General features: G+C 37.6%; 1 pseudogene; it reads left to right on the forward strand.

The window, feature by feature from the left end:
• Positions 1–16309: 16309 nt before the first annotated feature.
• Positions 16310–17002, forward strand: LOC116754015 (annotated as a pseudogene).
• Positions 17003–20585: the final 3583 nt, after the last annotated feature.

Genomic DNA, 20585 nt, shown 5'->3' on the forward strand with positions numbered 1-20585 from the left:
CAATGGAAAATACTACAATTTACTTAAAAGTTATATTTGATATGTTCACACAGTGGGATACAATCCAGTAAAAAAAAAAGAAAAAATAATAGAGGTATGTGTGACAACGTGGATAGACTTTGCAATAGTATTATGGGCAAGAAGCAAAACCCAAGTGTTTACTTATGATTTGTGTAAATTTTAAAGGCAGGAAAAGCTAAGCTATAAATTATATTGTTTAGGAGTGTATATTTTGGTGTTATATCTGTACGGGAAAACAATAAATGAACTGCCACAGTGGTCCTGGTAGTGGTCACCTCTGGGAGCTGGAGGAGGAGGAGGTTTGTAGGGGTGCATAGAGGCTTCCAGGATGTTAGAAATGTTCTAATTTTGACCTGGGTGGTAGTTACATTGCTGTTTGCTTTATAATCATTCTTCACACAATTTGTTTATGTTTTATGCATGTTTCTATAAATTTTTATTTAAAATTAAAACAAAACAATTTTAAAGCTGGGGAGTTTTTCAGACACCACATAATTATCAAAGTATTCTTGTAGCAGAGGACTCACAGCGGGCTGACTGCTGGGGCTGGTACCCATGGTCCTCACAGCCTGACCTGAGGACATTTCCCCAGACCAGGGAGGACTAAATGAGGCCAGATCAACCAGGAAGGACTGTCAGGCCCTGTCAAGACCAGGGAAAGAAAGACCATGAGTTGTACCAGTCATAGTCCTCCAGATGCCAGCCAAATCTACACTTGACAGGAGTTCAGCACCCATACCAGACACCCCTTGGCAAAATACAAAGATTATTTAGAGGACAGCATATTTATGCATGGTTACCAGCTCCCTTTGTTACCATATTACCCTGCAAAACACTTGGACACTACCTTGGGGAAGAGCAGGGTAGAACTCTGAGCATTTTTATCTAAAGAGGCTAAGCATTTACCTAAAAGGACTGTTTAAATGATTACAGCCACAGTGCTTACCCAGCTAGACTAAAATTTATGTTTTTTTTTTTTCTACTACGCTGAAAAGTGTGAACTGTAAAGAAATTCTTATCAGTGACACACAAAATAAACTACATTTTCTTTGGACATCTAAATGTAGTAAATCTTTGAGTAAATCTTTGACCTAGCAATAAATATATGTGCATTTCTAAAGGAGAGTGGGGAGGAAAGAGACAGTCTGCATTGTTGTAAGTATTTCATTGGAACAACATTGGTATCCAATTTACTCAATAATTAATTGCTGTTGCAGGTGATTCTCTCACCAACTTTGATTATCAAGGTTGTACAGCTCTTAAATTTGGTGTGGAAAAGTTTCCTATGTGTGCTTTGTTTCTTGAGCTATGGCCTCCACGCAGAACTATACTTGATTATAGTTAAACCTTGTATAAAGAACATCAAAATATGAATATGGGGCTTCCCTGGTGGCGCAGTGGTTGGGAGTCCGCCTGCCGATGCAGGGGACATGGGTTTGTGCCCCGGTCCGGGAAGATCCCACATGCCGCGGAGTGGCTGGGCCCGTGAGCCATGGCCGCTGAGCCTGCGCGTCCGGAGCCTGTGCTCCACAGCGGGAGAGGCCACAACAGTGAGAGGCCCGCGTACCGCAAAAAAAAAAAAAAAATATGAATATGGACATTAACAGTTAACTGAAGTATTGATATTCCTTAATAACATGGTTAAAATTGTGAAATTAAATAATGAAGCACCTAAAGATGCTTATGAGTCTTTGAGAAAAAGTAAGACTGCTTTAATGATTTTGAAATCCCTTATATGACATTCTTTTTGTTATTCTGTTTGACTCAAATAATAATATCCTAATACTATAAAAAGTTATAAATAAAATGATGAATTACAATAGAAGCTTTCTATAACACATATGCTGATATACAGTGTAGCTGTAGCACAATGAGATTAGCTGTGTGCATGGCTCATTCCAGAGCTCTGAAACAAGAATCCCATTTAATACAGTGGGGTTTTTTAAACATTTTTATTGGAGTATAATTGCTTTACAATGGTGTGTTAGTTTCTGCTGTATAACGTAGTGAATGAGCTATACATATACACATATCCCCATTTCTCCTCCCTCTTGTGTCTCCGTCACACCCTCCCTATCCCACTCCTCTAGTTGGATGCAAAGCGCCGAGCTGATCTCCCTGTGCTATGCGGCTGCTTCCCACTAGCTATCTATTTTATATTTGGTAGTGTGTATATGTCCATGCCACTCTCTCACTTCGTCCCAGTTTACCTTGCCCGCTCTTTGTGTCCTCAAGTCCATTCTCTACGTCTGCGTCTTTATTCCTGTCCTGCCCCTAGATTCTTCAGAACCATATATTTGTTTTTTTAGATTCCATATATATGTGTTAGCATACTGTATTTGTTTTTCTCTTTCTGACTTAACTGCCCTGTGTATGACAGCCTCTGGGTCGATCCACCACACTACAAATAACTCAATTTCGTTTCGTTTTATGGCTGAGTAATATTCCATTGTATATATGTGCCACATCTTCTTTATCCATTCATCTGTCGATGGACTCTTAAGTTGCTTCCATGTCCTGGTTATTGTAAATAGAGCTGCAATGAGCATTGTGGTACATGACTCTTTTTGAATTCTGGTTTTCTCAGGGTATATGCCCAGTAGTGGGATTGCTGGGTTGTATGGTAGTTCTATTTTTAGATTTTTAAGGAACCTCTGTACTGTTCTCCATAGTGGCTGTATCAATTTACATTCCCACCAACAGTGCAAGAGGGTTCCCTTTTCTCCACACCCTCTCCAGCATTTATTGTTTGTAGATTTTTTGATGATGGCCATTCTGACTGGTGTGAGATGATACCTCATTGTGGTTTTGATTTGTGTTTCTCATCCTTTCCAACACTTATCTTTTTGATAATAGCAATCCTGAAAGGTGTGAGGTGGTATCTCATTGTGGTTTTGATTTGCATTTCCCTGATGATTAATGATGTTGAGCATCTTTTCATGTGCCTGTTAGTTAGCTGTATGTCTTCTTTGGAAAAATGCCTATTCAGGTCCTCTGCCCATTTTTAAATTGGGTTGTTTGTTTTTTGCTGTTGAATTGTATAAATTCTTTGTATATTTTTGATATTAATCCCTTATCAGATATATTGTTTACAAATATCTTTTGTCATTCAGTAGAATGCCTTTTTCTTTACTATGAAAAAGCTTTTTAGTTTTATGTAGCCCTGTTTAATTTTTTATTTTGTTTTCCTTCCTTGAGGAGACATAGGCAAAATGATATTGCTAAGACTGAAGTTAAAGAGCATACTGCCTACGTTTTCCTGTAGGAGTTTCATGGTTTCAGGTCTTACCTTTAAGTCTTTAATACATTTTGAGTATATTTTTGTATATAATGTGAGAAAGTAGTTCAGTTTGATTCTTTTGCATGTTTTTATCCAGTTTTTCTAACACCATTTGAAGAGACTTTCTTTTCCCCCTTTGTATATTCTTGCCTCCTTTGTCACAGATCAACTGACTCTAAATGTGTGGGTTTCTTTCTGGGCTCACCATTCTGTTCCATTGATCTGTGTGTCTGTTTTTTGCCAGTATCATAATGTTTTGATTACTAATAGCTTTGTTGTACAGTTTGAAATAAGGCAATATGCTACCTGCAGCTTTTTCTTTTTTCTCAAGATTGTTTTGGCTACTTGGGATAGTTTGTTTCCATACAAATTTTAGAATTCTTCTAGTTCAGTGAAAAATGCCATTTATAGTTTGATAGGGATTGCATTGAATCTGTAGATTGCCTTGGGGAGTATGGTCATTTCAACAACGTTAGTTTTTTCACTCCATGAACACAGTATATTTTTCCATTTGTATTTTCTTCAGTTCCTTTCATCGGTGTTTTATAGTTTTCAGAGTATAGGTCTTTTACCTCCTTAGATTTATTCCTAGGTAGTCTTTTTGATGTAATTGTAAATGGGCTTGTTTTCTTAATTTCTCTTTCTGATAGTTCTTTGTTGGTATATAGAAACACAACAACTTTCTATGTATTAATTTTGTATCCTGAAACTTTACTGAATTCTTTTATCTAATTCTAATCAGTTCTAATCGTTTTTGGTGGTGTCTGTTGAATCTGATGTCTGATTCCTCTCACAGGCAATTTCTGTGGCCTACTTTTTTCCTGTGTCTGAATCATGTGTGGCATGTCTCATATATATTTTTTGTTAAATACTAGCCATTTTACATTATATATTGTAGCAACTCTGAGTGATGATTTTCCTCCCTACTCTCTGGGGATGTTTTGGTGGTTGTTTGTATCCTTATTTGTTTTGTGACTTGACTAGGCTACTTGGTAAAGTCTATTTCCCTTGCACCATCAAGCCTTTGGCATCAGTCCTCTGAGGACATAGCTTTGGGCCTGTGGCCCATGCCTAGGATAACAGTGGTTTTACCAGGGCTCTCTTTGATTGTCTTTCTCTGATCTCTCTGATAAGCCATCTACTTCCTTTGGTATTACACTCTGCTCGTTAGGCTTTATTAATTACTGGCTGATTTCTCTATTATTTTCAGCATCACCCTAGAGCATAAATTGCTCAGCAGTCTGGTCCAATTAATTTGGACAGTGTTAACTTTTAAGACAACCTTTAAGATTTTTTGCTGTCCCTGGGAGGGCTCTTTTCAACTGTTTCTATCCATGATTCTTTCTGGAAAGTTAGGTGGCCAATGGTTTAGCATGTTACTCTTAATTAAGGAAAGTTATTATTTTTGAGAGCACCCTTCAGCTTGATCTCTAGTTCAAATGAGGAACCTAAGTCACTCCTTTAGATAGTTTCAGAGCTCTCTTCCTTATGGACTGCCTCTTCCCCTGGGAAATCTCTGAGCCACTACTCTGGGTTCTGCGTGAGGCAGTAGCCTCTGGTTTTCTTGGCTTGCCTCTTCCAGAATGGAACTATGCTTTAAGAAGGAGCTGGGCTTAGCGCCATAGGGGCTTCAGTATTCTCAGCTTGCTGAGGGTAGAGCCTCTGTCCTATGAATAGGAACTGAGTGGAAAAGGAGCCCCTCAATTATTAGCTGGCCCTCACCAGGAATTAGCCATTTCAACTTGCAGTTGAAGTGGATGAGAAATACTGATGGCTTATACCTTCTGGTGAAATATGGTAAAACTTGATTGGGTAAAACTTGAAATATGGTAAAACTTGATTGGGATCTGAGGGAAGGCTTATACCTTCTGGTGAAGTATGGTAAAACTTGATTGGGAGCTGAGGGAAAAGGGAACCCCATCCTTTAGCCACACCTACCTGTAGTGGAGCTTTCATCAAACTGAGTTTGGTGGGTGGAGAGAAGCTGTGAATCATGACTCAAATGCCACAGTCTCTCATTGTTCTTACTGAGAAAAGTAAAAACTCACTTTATTCTTTTTTTTAAAAATATTTTTACTTATATATTTATTTATTTATTTATTTTGGCTGTGCCAGGTCTTAGTCGCGGCACGTGGGATCTTTGTTGCGGCATGCGAGGATATAATTCCTCGACCGGGGATCAAACCCAGGCCCCCTGCATTGGGACCAGTGCAGAGTCTTACCCACCAGTCCAGTTTTATATGGTTTTATAGTTTTCATTAGCTTTGCTTATTTCACTGAGGAGTGGGTCTGCAGGGCTCTTCACCTTGTTATCTTGAAAATGGAGCCCCTATAATCTCATTCTTTAAAATTTTATTTTCTTTTTTTTATTCCAAGGAAATATGAGGTGAATGTGAGGTATACAAATATGTTCAGTTTGTCATCTTGATCTAATCCCTTTCATCTCTTTTTAAGCATTCCTCTCTTCTTTCCAGGTCTCCTTTCTTGCCCAGGTATGAGAAATTGACTTGTACAGTCCTATTACTAGCACTTGAGAGAACCTGGTCCAGAAGCTCTCTTAGTAAACGTGATTTCAAATTCAGCCTTCTCTACTAACTAGTTGTTTGACTTTAACATCATATGGGCTCTTTGAATTTCTGTTCCTTCGCCTGTAATAAAAAAGGAAAGAACGCCTACCATGTGTTGTTGTCATTAGAGATAATGTAAAATGTTTATCTAAATATCACTTTTAAAGAATCAAGATTATTTCATCTTAATTATGGGAAATATAAGAAAGAATGTGGCAAAATTTTTTTAGCTTCATTATCTAATAAGTTTCAAACTACTTTTGAATTTTAAAAAAAGTCATCTTGGGCTTCCCTGGTGGTGCGGTGGTTGAGAGTCTGCCTGCCGATGCAGGGGACACGGGTTTGTGCCCCGGTCTGGGAAAGATCCCACATGCTGCGGAGCGGCTGGGCCCGTGAGACATGGCCGTTGAGCCTGCGCGTCCAGAGCCTGCACTCTGCAATGGGAGAGGCCACAACAGTGAGAGGCCCACGTACCGCAAAAAAAAAAAAAGTCATCTACACCCAGAGCAATTACTGCTTCATTAAAAATGTTTCAAAAGAATGCAATCAAACCTATTTTTTAATTTTTGATTAATCTCTACAGTGCCTTGAATTCTCATGTAAGAAGCATTTAAGAGCTCATGACTGGGAAAAATAATTTTGTTTTTCATATGAACACTCTCAGATATTTTGGTGCTGTTTTGTATATAGGTTTAGACAAAACAGAATGACTTTAAAATTCTAGTACCGGAGGGTTTCATTTCAGAAACCATTACTGTTTAATCCCACAGTGACTGATTCCTGTTTCTGGAGTGCTTGATTTAATTTAAAGGTCTATAACTTCAGCGATTTCCATACTGTTAAGAAATGCCATATTATTGTATTTAAATTTTACTGATTATTACCCCATCTGTTTGAAATTGGTAAAAATTTATACATGGATTGAGTGAAAATTTACCTTTCCTATTTTTTTTTTGAAGTGAGTTTTCTAAGCGTTTGTCAAAGCAAAACCTAGTTGAGAACCCTACAAAAGTAGGTAGTCAATTGCTATATTTAATAAATTGCTGTATTTAATAAACATGCTCCTAGATGAGGGAAGCATTTGCTAAGCAGGGATTTGCTGTACATTTAGACAAGTGACAAATAAATAACACATTTCTAAAAATTTAGAGTATGGGAAAGGCCTTCAGGACCTTGCCTAGCAATACCTTCTTACATCAATTGGTGTCTGAGGGCTTGAAGTTGCCCCATTATTTAGACATTTATGTGGTTTTTAAATGGTGCATCAGTAAATCTTTGCAGACTTTTTGAGGCCTCTTAGTGATGGAAATTGGTGGTTTTGAAGTAGGAGGTGTTGTCTGTAAAAAATTCCAGGAATTCATCCTGCTTCAATTGTTGAGCTTTTATTGATTTTTACATATGGATTTCTATATAATGCTTCATTCATTCAAACAAAGGGTCCTGTGGTGGTTAATTATATGTCCATTTGATTAGACCTCAGTAACCAGATATTTGGTTAAACACCAGTCTGGATACTGCTGTGAAGTATTTTTAAGATGAGATTAACAGTAGAATCAGTAGCTTCCTCTCAATAATGTGGGTGAGCCTTATCCAATCAATCGAAGGCCTTAAAAGAAAACAGACTGAGTAGAGCTCCTTGTGCTACACAGTAAGTCCTTACATGGGAAAAGAATCTTAAAGAGTAGATATATGTATGTATATGTATAACTGATTCACTTTGCTCTATAGCAGGAAGTAACACAACATTGTAAATCAACTAAATTAAATTTAAAAATTTAATTCAGACTGAGGACTCTGAGGAAGAGTTTTGCCTCCTGACTAGCGGATTTTAGATTTGCTGGCCTTCACAATCACATGAACCAATTCCTTAAAATAAATTCCTCTCTGTCTCTCTCTCTCTTTCCCCCTCCCTCCACAGACACACACACACACACACACACACACACACACACACACACACACACACACACACACACACACACCCCTACCCCTTACTGGTTTTGTTTCTCTGGAAAACCCTTACTGATACAAATACAAGTCTATGTTAAAAATCGTGACTTGGTTCAATCCCCTCTTTTTCCAAGGAAGTCTTATTAAAACTCTGATTGCTAAGTTTCACTTCCTCCCTGTTAGAATTTCTGGTTCACTATATTCATGGTAGGACCCCCAAATTTGCCTTTAATTTCTAATAAGTTTCCAGGTGATGCCGACCCTGCTAGTTTAGAGACCACACTTGAGAACAGCTCCTCTAGATCACAGTGTAAAATGTTGGAAAGTGATGAAGGAGCTGCAATATACTAGAAATTTTTAAAAAATCATTAAATAAATTATTTGATATGGTCCCTTTCTTGGCCTCTTGACTGGGATCTACTGAAATTTTACTCCATATTCCTGGGCCTCAGATTTCTTATTAGTAAAATAAGGACTTTGGAGCAAATGATATTTGATGTTCCTCCTAGTTATAATTTATGGGATTTTATAAATACTGCTACTCCTTGTGAGAATTAAAGAAAAACACTTAAGAAAATAAATTCTGGAATTGTCTGCCTGTAACAGTGAGGAATGATTTGGCAGCAGGTAACTGTGAACTTTGCAAGTAACTGTGATTTGAGTAAATTGTTTTCTCACATGAAAAATGTCTGAAAGTAGATGACTCATTATTGTTTCCATGATTGCAGGTTGGGTTCTCTGGAACAGAGTCTGAGATGCAGTTTGGGTTATAAAATGCTTAGTAGGGATCAACACCTATGAGGAGAAGTGGGAGCAAGCAGGATTGGACAGATAAAAACTGAAATGCATACCCGATAAAACCTCAGCCATTCTGGCAGGGAGATCTAGAGTGAACATTGCCTAAGAGAGGGTCTTGTGTTGGCCTGAAACAGTCGAGTCTGTCTCAGGGTATAAGCTCTATGTCACTCTGTCACTGGAAGAGTGTGACCTCGGCCTAGTAGCTCTCAGCAGCTGAGTTAGACCCTGAAGAGCTGATGTTTGGATGCTGTCTGCTGATCGCACTCTCCACACCTAGCAGCCATTTCTTCCTTAAAGGGAGTTGTGTGTGATACATCTTTTGTCTACCACACATATCGAGACAAGTCCTCTCTGGCTCTCCTTACCTTTCTCTCATGTTCAGAAAATGGCTCCTGCAGTTGCAGATATTACACGCCACTCAAAGCATCAAGGGAGGGAAGAAGCAGTGATGTCCATCTCTTTTATCAGGAAATAAAAAGCTTCCTAGAAACCATTGAGCAGATTTTACTTATGCTTCACTTACCAAAAAGTTATCACATGACTAGATCTGTAGAGGTTGGAAAGGTGACTAGTTAGTGTCTTTATTGTCTACAGTGGAGAAATAAAAGGGAAAGATGGTTGGGATGGATGTGGAATTCCTTGAAGGTCTTTGTCACTCATTTTACTAATCACCTAAAATATCTCCCAGTTACTCTTCTTGGTATTATGTGTTAAATCCCACAAAGATGTGCAGAATCAGTACAGTTATTCCCTATTCCCAGGTAAAAGCCCGAAAACTAAATTCTTGCTTTTTCTTATGCTTTTTGTTTACATTTTCCTCAGTCATTGTCATGGAATCCAGAATTAACAGTCTTAGACTTTAAAGAATTTACTGGAGCAGCAGAAAAGAATGTTTTCTGGCAATGTATGTAGAGTGCAGTTTTACTAAGAACATGTACATGCTCCAATTGGGGAAAAATAGCATTTACTAAACTTAGTATTTTTATTTTTCCTTTACAGTCCAAATAAGTTTTCTTTTCTCTCCTGAGAAAATGTGGGCAGGCAATTCACAAATGTGTCATGAACTGAAGGATACAGGGGCTGTAATTTGCATCAAAGCCAAATCAACAGGACTCCTGTCATCTCCTTTTCAAAGCAATATTATCCCAAGGGATGTGCTATTTCACTGTAAACCAAGGAATTCATGCTCAAACATGCAGTTGCCAGCTCACAATTTAACATAAAAAGTCTTAAGGAGAAAGCAAGAAAGTAGGTGGGAAAGAAGCCCTACCAATCTCAGGAATCTCTCCTGTTCTTAAGTATCAGGCATTGTGCTAAGAAATAAATGAAGATGAGTAATGACTTAGTGAATTACAATAATGCATATTGTCTACAGGTGGATAAATCATAACTAAAAGTAAGGACCATGCTTTCACAGTTGCTGAACTGGATAGGAAGAAGGAAGAACCGAATTATCTTATTTCTATAGCTTGTCTGATTGAAATTTAGCTATATTCAAACTCACTTTCCTGTAAATTTATTTCTGGGGTCAATGATTTTGACCTAGGATTTGAATTTTTTTTTTTTCAAAAACATTTAAAAATTATATAGAACAGCAGAATAATGTCAGAGTTGTAATGTAATATCAAAGTTATTATAATAAGAACTATGTTTTAACAGCACTGTATAACTTCTCAAAATAATTTAGATAACTGCTTTTCATGGGTGCTTTTAGAAATTGTTAGAAAAATAAATACTTTGATGTATTGGAGAAGAATATACTGTTTTCATAGTGAAATTGTAAAATCTCTCTGCAACTTTAACAACCAGAATAGCCCAGTCAATGAGCACCTTTGAATGAACTGCCTTTCAGGAGATAAGCAGTGGTTTTTTAAAAAACTTGTTTTTTTAAATAAAAACAGTAAAGGGCTCTAAAAATAATGAAACAATCAACTGCAAAAGCTAATTCAATTGAGTCCCAACTAGGTATGACACATTTTACACACATTATCTCATGTATAAAAGAAATATCTAAAGGAATCATAAAAAGTAAGTTGTTTGTGAATAACTTTCCATACAATATTATTTATCCTTTTAAGCCATTCCTTAACTATTTTATTTTTTATTTTTCAATAAAAATTCCACAGAAGCAATTTAATCACTTATAGAAAGATTTCAAACATATAGTCTCTTGAATGAACTGCATTTCAGGAGACAAAATAAGCGGTGGTTTAAAAAACTTGTTATTTTAAATAAAAACAGTAGAGGGCTCTAAAAATGATGAAACAATCAGCTGCAAAAGCTAATTCAGTTGAGTCCCAACTAGGTATGACACATTTTACACACATTATCTCATGTATAAAAGAAATATGGAAGCTATGAATAAAGGAATCATAAAAAGCAAATTATTTATGAATAACTTTCCACACAATATTATTTATCCTTTTAAGCCATTCCTTAACTATTTTATTTTTTTATTACTTTTCAATAAAAATTCCAAAGAGGCAATTTAATCACTTACAGAAAGATTTCAAACATACGTTATTTCTTTAGGGAATAGTATTCTCTATCTTGTTTCAATATTGATTTATGCATTTTTTTTTTTTCTGCCATGGAACATCAGTGGATATATTTTTCAAGGGGCTATATTTCTAAATTATATTAAAATAGAATTTGTCTACATCCTTTTTTTTTTTGGTTTGTCTACTTTCTTAATTAAAGTTCCAGGAGATATTTTTCACAGGAATATACATATAATTTTTAAAATCCTTCTTAATGCTACTAAAAATTATTGCATTATTTTCCTAATGAACTACTATCACCAAGGCTCCGTGTTAATAGAACTGTATTAATTCTGACTCAGAATTTTGTACACATATTTCACTCGGGTAATTTTGTAAATACAGGATAAATTTACTCAATATGGAAAATATATATTGAATGTTATTTTTAAGCTGCAGTTATAAATTTGGTAATTAATAAGATGGAATCAATTGATTATATTTAATGTTTAGCAACATCCCTCTCCCCTACTATAGATGATTAGGGAACAACAAGATGGCCGAACATCTGAATTGCTTATTTTATCTTTCTTCAGAGTTCCCAAAGGTATATATTAAAACACAGAAATGACAATTTTAGAACCATAAACACATACAGAACCCAAGATAAGTCCTTGTGGAAGGAATTGATGGCAGTGTAACCAGAGTTGTAATGTTAAGTATTTCTGCAGTATGAGAGGCAGCATAATGTTATGATGAGGAACACAGACTCAGAGCAAGACTGCCTGAGACAAAGCTGGGCTCCACTCACCATCTGCATGCCTGTAGGCAAGTTGGTGCCTCTCTATCAATGTGGAACATTACCATAATATACTTACTATTAATATACTACTGACTTAAAGCATTAACGTAACTTCCCAAGGGACCTATTTTATTAATAAGAGCCCAGTTTTAACCCAAGGAAAATTGAGTTCAAATAATAAAGGATGGTTAACTATTTCAAAGTGTGCAAATAATTTTTAATTTTATGATATTAATATGAGTCTGGAGTAATTCACGTATTTAATTTCTTATTTCTGTTCTTCTAAATTCATCTTTTCTGTCTCCTCTCTTTTAGCTATAATTTGACACAGAGACAGGACAAAAAGAAAATGCATACTCCTAGGACATTTCCTAGAAACAGTATAAGTCCTGTGAACATCATACAATAACTTTTTAAATTAGAAGATTAAGAAAAATATCTCAACTACAAAAACTAAAGGCTAGTCCTATTCTGTTTTTATTTCCTAGGGTAAAAATCAGAAATATTAGGATTATATACAAAATATATATAAAATGAAAAACCAAATGCATCCTTTCTCTCATTTTCTTCTACCCTTTTTTTATTTCTCTTACACATAATACCTCTATTAAACTAAAAAGATGTTTTGTCAGTTTTTATTTTTCATCAAGCACTCTCAGTTAGCATGTGACACAACAAAAAGCATTGTCAGATGATATTAAAGATAGGCAACATTCTAAATGGACACAAATTGAACGATTTAATTATCTGCCACCAGTATTATCAGTGTACCTTTGTTGCGCTTCTCCATTTTATAGGAAACAGCTGCCTAGCCAGTTATTCCTACGTATTTGTGGAAACTCAAGACCTAGTTTCATTAACAGCATAGTTACTGGACAACAGAAATAGATCCTTTTTCTAGTTTATGAGGTAAACCCTAAAAAAACGTATTCAATTAATCATGGAGGGATTTAAGTAAAATCAGTGTATTTTAGAAAATGATTTAATATTAAAGGGTATAGAGCAGGGACTCAGGTTAGTTTTAACTAAGTGTACTTATCTATTTGCCTTCTCTTATAGAAATGAGAGAAACAAAGATAAATAGATGTATTAGCTGTAAAAATCTGTGGCTCAAGGAAGTAAGTTGATTGTGCTAGGGAAATGAAACAGTTTTTACATTGAGTAAGAATTGCACTTATATGTGTGGGTGTATACATACACACATGTATAAAATCACAGCACTATATAATTACAACTTCACTGTGGGAGTTAGCTGTAAGAACTATGGGGTCTTTGAAACCCTGAGATCGGCATTGAGATAAATAATATTCTGAAGAAGAAACAATTAGAAAATACTGTTTGATCTTACACTGTAGAAGAACTACGGTGTTGGGTGGGAGAAACTATACCTGATTTTAAAGTTTTTACATCGATTGACATGTATATCCTCAAGGCTCCCACACACAGTTATTTTATAAATCTCTTTTGGTCTTAATATTTCTGTTCTGAGAGATAAGTGAGCATGAGGGAGGAAGAGAGAAACTTCAAATACCTTACCTCTACTGTCACGTTTAGTAACCTTTCTATTTTGTTACTCAAATCCTTTTGCATTTAGCAAGAGGTCACTTACAGAGGTAGAAAAACACTTATTTTCTCTGAGACTCAATTAATTATTTTGCTCAGTGATGAGGTTTGATTAGATCTTCTCTTAGTCCCTTTTATCTCTAAACTTTATGATTAAAACGCAGAATAGAAAATTACCACAGATTCAGAATGTCTTAGAGACACACTTGCAGATATCAATACTAAAACTTAACCTGGAGAGAATAAAAAGGGAGAGAAAGACTGAAATCTGTGTGCATGGAAGTCTTGGGGGTGTGAATGAAAAAGTCATTGCTGTTGAATTCTCCTTTTCTTATATTCAAACTAGCAAGACAAATATATTTCAAGGGATTTCAAGACTGACTGGAACTTAAATAATATCCATATGGACTCATTCATGTTATGAGTGAGAAAACTATACCTGAGGGAGGATAAATGGATTAAAACATAGTCTTATCACTAACCTTTTCATTAATTCATTTTTCATTCATTTAAATAAACGTTTACTAAACACTTTTGCATGGAACACTATGTTAAGCACTAGAGAACAATACAAATACATCATTGTCCCTGCCCTCAAGAATATTTTATGTTCTTGGAAGAAAAAAAGCAAATTTCCCACAGCAAATGACTCATAATTAAAGAGAAAGTTGTTCATAATTAAAACTGTTCTTTGATTTAAAAAAATCCATTAACATGAGAGATCATTGTAAGCACACCAATTTTAGAAAGCATAAAAGTAGTTTAAAATGTTCCAACAAAGAACAGTCTAGCCCCACATGGCTTCCATAGTGAATTCTCCCTAACATTTAAGGAAATAAATACCAATTTTATACAAACTCTTTCAGAAAATAGAGGAGGAGGAAATTAATTTCCAACTCATTTCATGAGGTCACTATTAGTCTAATGCCAAAACTAGACAAATACATTTGAAGAAATAAATGCTATAGACCAATATCTTTTTATGAATTTGCACACAAAAATCCTCAACAAAATATGAGCAAAATCAAATCCAGTAACATTATAAAAGCCAGTACATCATAACCAAGTTGGACTTACCTCAATAATGTAAGATTGGTTTAACATTCAAAATTCAATCAGTATAATTTGCCATATTCACAATATAAAGAAGAAAAGAATATGATCATTTCAATAGATGCAGAAGTATATTTGACGAAATTCAGCACCAAGTCATTTTTAAAACTTTTAGCCACATACAAAAAGAGAAATTCCACAAACTTCTAAGGGCCATTTATAGGAAACCTACAGCTAACCTCATATTTAAGTGTGAATATTTGATATTTTCTCCCTAAGATTAGGAATAAAGCAAGGATGTCTGCCCTCCCTGTTACCATTCAACCTTAATATTGCAGGCCCTAGCTATTGCTGTAATGAAATTAATAGCATAAAAGGCATAATGATTGACAAGAACTATGTAAAAAATATTTATATTTCCATAAGACGTGATTGTTTACATAGGAAATCCTCAAGGACTCTACAAAACTACTGAAAATAATAGGTTAGTTTTGCAAAGTGGCAGGGTACAAGGTTAATATATAAAACTTTTGTATTTTTGTATTTTTATATAACAAAGGAAAACAATTGGAAAATTAAAGAATATTCCATTTATAATAGTGCCAAAATGTAAAAGAACTAGTAATTTGACAAAAGATAAGCAAGGCTATATACACTGAAAGCTACAGCATATTGTTGATAAAAAGTAAAGAAGACCTAAATAGAGATATTTACTATGTTCATGGATTGGAAGAGTTAACATTGTTAACATGTTAATTTTCTTTAAATTGACCTATAGAATTAATCCAATCTCGATCAAAATCTTAGAGCCTTTTTTGGTAGAAATTAATAAGTTGATTTGAAGATTTATGTGAAAATGCAAACAATTCAGAAGAACGAAAGTAATTTTTAAAAAGAACAAAGAAGACATACATTACATGAGTTTAAGACTTGCTATGAAGTTACAGTAATCAAGACAGCATGGCCCTGGTGAAAGAATAGATCTATCACATGGTTAATAGAACAGAATAGTGAATCCAGAAAAAAACCTGTACATACATGCTCAATTGATATTTGCCGAAGGTCCCAAAGCAATTCAGTGGGTGAAAGAAAATCTGTCACAGTGTTGGAACAGCTGGATATCCCTGCAGAAAAAGTAAACATCAAACCTTAACATACACAATACACAAAAGTTAACTTGAAATGCCTCATAATTGTAGTGGTAAAAATATAAAACAGCAGGAAAAATATTTGAAAATTTGGGTTAACCATTGTTTTCTTAGAACATAAAAGGCATAAACCACAAAGGAAAAAAATGAAAAATTTGACTTCATGAAAATTGACATATAGCTCTTCGAAAGACACGTTAAGAAAACAAAAAGGCAAGCCATATGAATGTGAGGATAGATATACACAGCAGCAAGCAATTGGAAAGTGATTCACCGTAGTGCCAAAAACAATATAATTTGAATAAATATATGGTATGAGGAATAATTTATAATTCAGTAATAAGAACAATTAAGCCAATGATAATAGACATAAAGATTTGAACAGAGTTCACAAAGGAAAATATTTGGCCAATAGGCTCATGAGAAGATACTTAGCATAAGGTCGTAAAGGTCATTTATGTAAATCATAAAGAGTTATCGGCGGCGGAGGAGGCGGCGGGCGCCGCGGGAAATGGGCAAGTGGCTGCAGCGCTGGCAGGCGGGTCGGGGCACGCAATGCAGCCGCCGCCGCCTCCTCGCCGGCCGGGCTGAGCCGCCGCTGGAACCGCGAACCGAGCGGCTGCCGGGCGCGCCAGCAGCGCGGGAGAATGGGTTGCGGCGGGAACCGGGCGGATGCCATTGAGCCCCGCTACTAGGAGAGCTGGGCTCGCGGGACGGAGTCCACATGGCTCACCTACGCAGATTCGGACGTGCCGCCCGGGGCAGCGGCCCTGAGGCGGGCGGCCTGCACGCAGGTGTGCTGGAAGATCGCGTGCCCGGATCGACAGCCCCAAGTGGAATATCCAACCCAGAGAACATAAGCTGTGGGACCTAGTGCCCAAATCCCCAGGGCCTCAGCTTAGACCCCCTGACTCAGAAACAGAATGGCCTCCAGACCACAGAGGCTAAAAGAGCGGACGTCTGCAAAAGAAGTCACCGTTAATGTCGCAGACAGCATCCAACAGGTGGTCAGAAGTCGAAGAATCACAACTGTGGCAACTAGCAGAGTGTTCAACCAGTTGAAGGGCAGAGGGACTTCTTTGGTGCCCTTCACATCCTGGACCCCATTGCGGAACTTTGACGACGTGGGTGGCCCTTACTGTGTGGGAACGCTGCCAGGTGCCTTGGGAGACTGTCTTAGCCTGTTGGGACATTCTCAGCCTCCTATTTATCACTTAAATGTATTGGCACAATACTCCCACAAGGTAATAGACTGCAAATGTATGTTCAGTTTGCTTCTTGCAACTCCTGCCGTGTGGTCTGATGGAAAAGTGGCGAGCAAAAGCCACGGGCCAGTTTAGGAAACGGAAGAGTAGAAGGGGTAGGTTCCTGGCTGAAAGAGTCACAGTCGGCTCTGAGCTCTCCTGGCCATGCTCCTGCGCACTGTTTCAGGCAGGCTTATTCCTTCATTCTTCCTTTTTGATGTACCACCATCACAAAGCTTACTGTGTTCACTTAAAAGTTGGCTTTCACCCAACTCTAAACCCACGTGTATGAGGAATCAAGAAACAGGAAAACTGTGTTATTCTTGTTTCCTTAGCTCAGGATGAGACAGATTCAGATCCAATTTTACAGAAACTAACCCCACCAACACCCATGGTGTGTCCCAGGGAGGCCTCTGTGATACACAGTCACACCCATTTCTCTCTCATCTGCCTTCAGCATCCCCCCAGGCTGAGGTCCACGTCAGCCTCTGAACCATAATATCACGGTATTGGTCACCTCGGAGCCATCAGGGCTCAGCAGACATTGCATTTTTCCAGCTTTCCACTTCCCTTTGCTTGTGTTCTTGAGTGTTTTCTCTCTCGAATAAGGCCATTTGCAGTTGTTAATCAAAGACCAGGCTCACAAGAGGGAGAAAATCTGGAACATGTTGGATTCCCTTTGGCCTCTCTGCACAGCCCAGGACTGTGTCATTTGGTATCTGCAAAGGAATTGCTTTAAAAAGTCAGTAACTAGTTGGTTTGAGTTCACATGGACATTAGATCCACATGCACTATGTTAGAAATCAGTAGCTGAGGCAGTAAAAAAAAAAAAAAAAAATCAGTAGGAATAAAATTTTCTAGCATTTCTTTAGACATGTTAAGGTGGATGTATTTTCCTCCAAAGTAATGTAGCATGATCTTTAAATGACTGTTAACATGCCTGGGATTGGGAAAGGAAGGACTAAAGTTGTACTGAATGATACCAGTAAACTCCATGTTTAGAGAAAAAACAAAACAACAACAAAAGTTATCACTATCCATTCATTAAAGTGGCTAAAATAAGTAATGACGGTACCAAGTGCTGGAATGGGTGTGAAGCAACTGAAAATCTCATATACCACTTTTCAAAATGTAGAAGTGGAATAACCTCTTCATAAAACTTTAGGACAGTTTCTTAAAATATTAAATGTGTATCTGCCTTATGAAGCACTATCGCATTCCTAAGAATTTTTCCAAGAGAAGTAAAAAGATATTTCTACATAGATTTGTATGTGAATATTGATATCAGCTTTATTCACAATAAACAAAAATCCTACAAACTACTATGCTATATTAACATAGCATAACAGAGAGGGATAGGGGCCTTACTTTTCCTTCTTTCCTTTTCTTTTCCTTCTCTTTTCTTTTTCTTTTCTTTCACCATTAGATGGCTGAGCAACCCTTATAAGTATTTGAGAATATTTACCAGCTATATCTTGGATGGAATCATAGTGTGGCAGGGGCAGGTGGTGATTTTGCTGGCTCAGAGCAGCAGAGTGACCACCTCAGAAGTGGAAAACATCTGGAACTAGGGTGAAATAGTGTCACATAGTGGCCTGGATGGCATGCTGCAATAAGGGCCTTTGAGAAGTTGACTGGAGGAGACAAACGTGAGCTGAGGTGAGAGAAGCAAAGAGCAGAAGCAGGTCCAAGTTGGATTTCATGTAGCAGATGGCATGTGCAGTACACCTTAAAAGAGGATTGAAATCCTCCTTATCAGGGTAATGGAGAATAAGATTAGTACATTAACAGTAATATCAATTTTTTACTCTAGTAGAGACATTTGGGGAAATTTAAGTCAATTAAAGATACAACAGGATTCCTAGCAGCAGTCACAAAAATTTGGGTGCCAGACATGGCTATAAGCATCTTGTCTCACAGTGCATGTCTTTAAAGTTGGGATGCCTGAAGTAGAGTTCAAGCCCTTCTTTCCTCAGGGAGAAGTTCTGGATTCTAAGTTCCCTCGTGACTGTGGGCCATTGCACTGGGGGTGGGTTTTATGGCGAGATTGTGTCCCAGCCTCTCTTGCCTGCTTCAATGTGGTTTTCTTCTCATTTGTCTGATGTGTAGTTGTCACTTAGCCAGTATTTAGGGTTTTTTTCAGAGGAAATTGTTCCATGTTGTAGCTGTAGACTCAATGTGTCCGTGGGAGGAGGTGAGTTAAGGATCTTCGTATATCACCATCTTGAACTGGAACCTTTTTCACAACTTCTACATCCCCACCTCTACATCATCTGGCGTTGGTGGCCAGTGGGGCTTATGTTTGCTCATGGGTGTGTCCCACAGGACAGTGACCAACAGGGAAGGAGTCCTTAAACAGCTACCACCACTGGGGCACATCAAGAGTTAACAGATCCGGGAGTTCAGTCTTTCTGTGAAGGAGGCCTATTAGCTAATCACTATGATTGCAGCCTGAGGGGCATGCTTCTACTTAAACATGTATCTAAAGGCTAAGTGTACTTCTTTCCAGAGACTTAGGAGGGGGCACTATCTTTGCACTCATCCTCTGTCATGCTCCAGAGCACCAGTGTTTCCTGAAGGCAGCTTTACATGCATCTGAAACCTAGTTTGTAGTTCTAGCACCCTGTTTTATGTAGCTGCCACTCAGGGGATGCCTCGTGATCACCTGGCTCTGGTGACCAGAGGGACTTGTATTCTTGGATCCCATAGGACTGTGGCAATCAGAGAAACAGTTACTGCAGGCTTCCACCCCAGGGCAGTGCACAGACAGTGGACAGAGGCACTCCCCCAAATCTTTTTGTGAAGGAGGCCTCTTTGCTTTGGCCTGAGGAGCAGGCTTCAGATTTAGCATACATTTAGTGGCCTATACAGCTGCTCTAATAGGAACATAAACTGGACACCATCTCCTTCTGTCTTGCTCCAGCTCACCGATACCTCCCAGAAAAGAACTTATACACTCATTTGGAGCCCCAATTTTTGTGACATCTGCCAAGGGATCACCTCCAGATCACCTGTTTGGTGGCCAGTAGGGCTTACACTTGTGGTCTTAGAGCACTGTATATATTCACATACTTTTTTTTTTTTTTTAAACATCTTTATTGGGGTATAATTGCTTTACAATGGTGTGTTAGTTTCTGCTTTATAACAAAGTGAATCAACTATACATATACATATGTTCCCATATGTCTTCCCTCTTGCGTCTCCCCCCCCCCCACTCTCCCCATCCCACCCCTCCAGGCTGTCACAAAGCACCGAGCTAATATCCCTGTGCCTTGCGGCTGCTTCCCCCTAGCTATCTACCTTACTACGTTTCTTAGTGTGTATATGTCCATGACTCTCTCTCGCCCTGTCAAAACTCACCCTTCCTCCTCCCCATATCCTCAAGTCCGTTCTCCAGTAGGTCTGCGTCTTTATTCCTGTCTTACCCCTAGGTTCTTCATGACATTTTTTTCCCTTAAATTCCATATATATGTGTTAGCATACGGTATTTGTCTTTCTCTTTCTGACTTACTTCACTCTGTATGACAGACTCTAGGTCTATCCATCTCATTACAAATAGCTCAATTTCATTTCTTCTTAAGGCTGAGTAATATTCCATTGTGTATATGTGCCACATCTTCTTTATCCATTCATCCGATGATGGGCGCTTAGGTTGTTTCCATGTCCTGGCTATTGTAAA

This window comes from Phocoena sinus, chromosome 5, assembly GCF_008692025.1.
Source record: "Phocoena sinus isolate mPhoSin1 chromosome 5, mPhoSin1.pri, whole genome shotgun sequence".
NCBI lineage: Eukaryota > Metazoa > Chordata > Mammalia > Artiodactyla > Phocoenidae > Phocoena > Phocoena sinus.